General features: G+C 36.3%; 1 non-coding gene across 1 annotated transcript; it reads right to left on the reverse strand.

Moving 5' to 3' along the window:
- Nucleotides 1-4,823: 4,823 nt before the first annotated feature.
- On the reverse strand, nt 4,824-4,929 carry LOC128289877 (small nucleolar RNA R71). Its single transcript, XR_008279519.1, has one exon. It is a non-coding gene; the product is annotated as a small nucleolar RNA R71 (small nucleolar RNA).
- Between the last annotated feature and the right edge of the window lie 1,200 nt (nt 4,930-6,129).

Raw genomic sequence — 6,129 nt, forward strand, 5'->3', positions numbered from 1 at the left:
GAATTGCATTAACTCGATCTATGGATTCCCTTATTAGGTTTCACCCTAATCCGGCAAAATCTTGTCACCCTATCTCTAGGTGCGCAATCAACTTCACTTAATTACGACAAAGTTACTCTTAGACAGGGTCTATTCCTCCTCTGAATAAGAACGTTAACTTGAGTCAATATCCTGGAATATTAAAACAAGAATTAAGAACACATAATTAAGAACAAATTAAATATTTATCATACAATTTAGATAATAATAACATGATCCATCTTAGGTTTCGATCCCCTTAGGTATTTAGGAGTTTTAGTTCATACTTATGAAGGAAAACATCTCAAAAGCATAAAGATAACAAAACATAAGAAAACCCAAAACTCTTGAAGGAACTTGAAGGGAGATCTTCAGTCTTTATGATGAATCCGGCTTCTGAGATGGATCAATAGGCTTTCCTTGAGTAATTCCTTGCTTTCTACTCTGCATCCCCCTTTTAAGTGCCTCCTCAGGTGTTTAAATAAGATTTAGAATGCCTCAAAGCCCTCCAGATTGGCCTTTTCTGAATAGGGTTATACTTGGGCTCAGCAGGGACACGCTTGTGTGACACGCCTGTGTGCGATTACTCCAGCCCGTGGTCAAGGCTGTTGAATAGGCACGGGCATGTACTCTACCCGTGTAAGCCGTGCTTCAATCCTGCGAAAGAGACACGGCCATGTGACACGCCCGTGTGAGGAAGTCCAGGCCGTGTTGATTTCCCATGTGGGTTCATTTTCTCTATTTTGGCTTGTTTCTCGCTCTTTTTACTCTCCTATGCTCACCTAAGTATAAAACATGAAATTAAAGAATTAGGAGCATCGAATTCACCAAATTTAAGGAGAAATCATCCATAAATGTGTTAAGCATGGGATAAAAACATGTATAAATTACAGTTTATCAAATACCCCCACACTTAAGCATTTCCTTGTCCTCAAGCAAAATCCTCAACTTACAATGAAAATAAGTTCTTCTCAATTTATAATCCCTATCAATAATATCTCAAAATATAATCCCTATCAATAATATCTCAAAATAATCCATAAGTATTCATATATTGAAAATTAAACTAAAAGTACACCAAAATTTCAAACATTCCAAGTTGAGCATTTTATCACGAAAACATAGGTGTCTCCCCTCATCTAAGTGATTACCTTTGATCAAAATATCACAGAGTTTAACATCCTCACTAAAGATTCACTCAAATCACTCGAGGTGTTTAAGGATGTCAAATAAAGCACTCATTAGTCAATATGAAAAATTATTACCATAGGCTTGCATGAAAATCAAATCTCCACCACTATATATTGAGATGATACATTAATCAAAAAGGTCTTTAGAAGGTTGAAACGTGGCTTTAGTTAGGGGGTGTGGCCACAAGGTGAAAGAAAAGGTTAGAACCGAGATTGAATTGAAGAAATCACCTAACTAGAAAAATAACTAATTATCAGTTGAATACAAGTGAGCTTCTTCTCAGAATATGGAATTAACACTCAAGCTCGAAAATGACGAATTACTACTAATATGTGTAAGGAATTTTTTTTTAAGAACAAGTCAAATAACATAGAACTTAATTGTTACAACAAAGAATAAAACATAGCTAAGCAATTAGTTCAAATCAAATCTTGACAAAAATAGGGATCAAATTAGGGGATTTCAACAATAATGGGTTATGGGTTAATATTGAGGGTAAATCAATTGATGGCTTGTTAGGCTCAAAGGGGATCACTAAGGGTTAATTATGAAGGTAGGCTTTTGTGGAGTGAGTAGGTTAAACCTAAGTGCATTTATCATCTTGACATATCAAACCAAATGGTGTGGTTTTGACATGCATAATCAAGCAAGTTCTAGAATAACAAATCAATACTGATGCACTCATAATAAAAGTGAGCATAAAAGAAATAAAATATGCTCTAAAGGCTCAAGATCTCACAAAAATTATGGCTTTTTGATGTTTAAACTTGTGAATTTTAACTCAAGATAATACCTAAACTTAGGTGGACAACCCAAAATTTTTTAATTCTTCAAAAATCAACTTATCATGCTTGATTCCCTAATGTCTTAAAGTTTAAACAATCAATGCATAAATGCCTATGTTTTAATTCAAGAAATATCAATAAAAACCATAAATTAATTAAAATTCATTCTAATAGTAATATGAGTAATTCACGTGAGAATAAGACAAAATTCATGGATTTCTAATGATGATATAAGAGACCCCCCACACTTAAGATGTACGTTGCCCTCAATGTACAAAGATATATATAGTGAAAAATATAGATAAATAATCATAAGATATGGAGAGGGATGAAACTTCCTGAATGATGAATGAATTCCTTGAATTGGAGTGGAAGAGGATACTCCGGTGGTGGTAGAGGTTCACTAGTCCATAAGTCCTGCCATTGGAGTTTTTAGTTTCTATTTGATGATGAGCGTTGGAGCTCTTTATGACTATGATAAGAACAGGAACTCGTTAGGAAATATAATGGAGCATAATTACTCGTAATGAAATAGCCAGAAATAAAAATTATAAAAACTCAAGATAAAATAGTATTAAAAGGAAATAAAAAGTATTTTCAAAATATAAAGAAAAAAATAAAATAGATAATAGGTGTTTATAAAGAAATTGGGGTACACGGCCGTTGGGCATGCCCGTGTGACTTCTTTTCAGCCCGTGAGTTTCGTGGTTTTCTGATAAACGCCAAATTATTCATACCTATACCCCAAATACTTAGCACATTTATGGATGTTTATTACTAGATTTATGGATTTTGGTGCTCTTAATCCGGTTATTTCATGTTTTGTACTCAGGAGAGCTCCAAGAGTCTAAAGGAGCCAAAAACGAGCTAAAAAGGGACAAAATAGACCAAATTGAGAAGATAACACGGCCTAAGCCTTGTGACACGGGCATCTCACACACCTGTGGCCTTCGGGGGTGTCGACCAGGGTTTTCAGGATTCACACGGCCTGCCCATTGAGCCCACATGGCCATGTGCAATTCAACAGATCGAACACGGCCTGGTAATAATGTCATACGGCCGTGGCACACGGGCGTGTCCCTTTTTCAAAGAGTTGTATTTTACACGCAAAAGGATACTTAGGGAGGAAGAAAGCCAATCCAAAGCCTATATAAACACCCTAAGTGTGACCTAGAAGGGGGCCGCTCTTTCCAGAACTTTTCTGGAATACAGAACTACACGCCAGGAATTACTTGAAGAATGCTAGACGATCCATTTCAAAAGCCGGAGCTACTACAAGACTAAAGATCTCTCTCAGAATTACTTCAGGGGTTTTAGAGTTTTCTTTATGTTTTGTTATTTTCATACTCTTGAGATGTACTCTTATTTTATTATGAACTAAACCCCTTAGATACCTAAGGGGGATAAAACCTATGATGGATATTGTTATGATTATCTGAACTGTCTGATAAATACTTCATTTGTTCTTAATTATGTGTTCTTAATGCTTGAGTTAATATTCCGGGTATTAATTCATGATTTGATGTGCTTATGCAGAGGAGGAATAGACTTTGCCTAAGAGTAGATTTGGCATAATTAAGTGGATTTGATCGAACGCCTAGAAATAGGTTTACGAGATTTTGCCGGATTAGAGTGAAACCTAATATGGGAGTCCATAGAGTGATTTACTACTTCCCTAGGGGTTTTAATTAAGAAAGAAATTTCGATTAATTCAACTAAGGGTTAGACGTTATTAGTCTTGAAAGGGATAATAACATAGGTTAGGGAGTCTCACAAATCAAGTCAAGTGAATAAATCGTCCGGTTCAGAGTCGGATAACAAGTGAAATCTAGGTGGATTCCTCCTTGGGTGTCGTCATTATCAATTGCTTTTCTTCAAGTCTTTTTCCAAATTTTCTCTTTACTCTAATTAAATCAGATAATTAGTTTAAATAATTAGTTAATTAAGACAAACTACTATTACTTTTGGTTCCCTTGGGTACGATATCCCGGTCTTGCCATTACTATACTATTGTTCGATAGGTGCGCTTGCCTTTTCATCGTGAGAATAGTTAGTCTAGGTTTTATCTTCATTATAAATATTTATTACTTGTTATGAATCATGCGATCAAGTTTTTGGCCCCGCTGCCGGGGAACTGAAATATTAGGAACACTAAATTTTTATTACTTTAGGCATTTATTTTTCTTGCAATTTTATTTTATTTTATTATTTATTAATTTACCTTTTGTTTCTCTCTCTTGGCAGATTTTTATAGTTTATGACTAGAAGACACCCGTCAGGACCATTACTCTTTGACGAAGAAATCGATCGTACAATTCGCAAAAATAAAAGAGAAATAAGGCGTAGTTTAGCTACCCGGAGAACGAGCGAGAAGACGATACTCAAACCCCAACCGACGAGATGGCTGAAAACCTAAGCGATCAGCTGCCTCCTGCAATTGCAGCTAATCAAAATACTGCTCCACGTACTATGTATGATTATGCTAAACCTTCTTTAGCAGGAGCTTAGTCTGGTATAGTTAGGCCTACTATTGCTACGAATAATTTCGAACTAAAACCTAACATAATTCAGATGATACAGCAGTTTGTTCAGTTTGATGGTTTGCAGGATGAGGGTCCCAACACGCATTTGGCAAATTTTCTTGAATTTTGCGATTCATTCAAAATCAATGGCGTTTCTGATGATGCCATTCATCTTCTGTTATTTCCTTTTTCACTGAGAAAAAAACTAAACAGTGGTTGAACTCGTTACCATGAGGGTCTATCACTACTTGGGAACAAATGACCGAGAAGTTTTTACTAAAATATTTTCCACCGGCTAAAACGACTAAATTGCATAATGATATCTCTTCTTTTGTGCAGATGGATTTAGAAACACTTTACGATGCATGGGAGAGATACAAGGACTTACTGAGAAGGTACCCTCACCATGGGTTACCGCTTTGGCTACAAGTTCAAACGTTGTACAATGGTGTGAGTATCTCGACAAGACAGATGATTGACGCAGCTGCTGGCGGAACCATCAACAATAAAACATCGGAAGATGCATATGAATCTATAGAGGAGATGTCACTGATAGTTAATCAGTGGAAAGTTATGAGGACAAAGCCAACGAAAACAGCCGGTGTCTATAACATCGATTCAGTCACCATGCTCTCAAATCAGGTAGTACTTCTCAATAAAAAGATTGATAGTTTTCTTGGTTCTACGCAGGTACATTCAGTAATGAGGAGTAACTCAAGCGGAGGAGGTGTACATACAGAATACCAATCCTTCAATCCTACAACTGAAGAGAAACAAGTCAACTATATGGGTAATAATAAAATTAGATCTCAAAATAACCCATATAGTAATACTTATAATGCAAGTTGGAGGAACCACCCAAATTTCTCCTAGGGTGGTCAAGGAAATCAAAAACCACAAAATCCTCAGGGTTTTCAACAGCCACCTTATCAACAAGAGAAAAAACCAAACCTTGAATAGATGCTTTCTAAATTCATCTCGGTGTCAGAAACCTGTTTCCAAAATACTGAGACAGCACTTAAGAATCAACAAGCATCGATCCAGGGACTCAAAACTCAGATAGGCCAGCTATCCAAGCTAATCTCTGAACGACCACAAGGTAGGCTACCAAGTAATACTGAATCTAATCTGAGGGAACACCTCAATGCAATTAGCACTCAAGATAAGGATGGATTCATTGCACCTGAGCCAGAAATACAGCAAGACAACGCAATGAACAAAGGTCGAGAAGGGGTAAACAATAATGATCCCAAACAGGTAAGTACAACTCATAAACCTCGTGTGCCATATCCTAAAGCGATGACGAAAGACAGAACAGAAGAACAATTTGGTAAGTTTGTCAAACTCTTAAAGAAATTGCATATTAACTTACCCTTTATTAAAGTTCTTTCACAAAATGCCCAACTTAGCAAAATTCTTAAAGGAACTTCTGAGCAATAAATGGAAATTAGACGCTACATCGCATGTGGAACTCAATGCAGTCTGCTCAGCTATTCTAAAGAATGAGCTACCTAACAAATTGAAAGATCTAGGGAGTTTTACAACTCCTTGCTTAATTGGTAGTCTATCTGTGAATAATGCTTTAGCTGATCTAGGGGCAAGTACAAATGTTA

Source organism: Gossypium arboreum, chromosome 2 (assembly GCF_025698485.1).
Source record: "Gossypium arboreum isolate Shixiya-1 chromosome 2, ASM2569848v2, whole genome shotgun sequence".
NCBI classification, from domain to species: Eukaryota; Viridiplantae; Streptophyta; class Magnoliopsida; order Malvales; family Malvaceae; genus Gossypium; species Gossypium arboreum.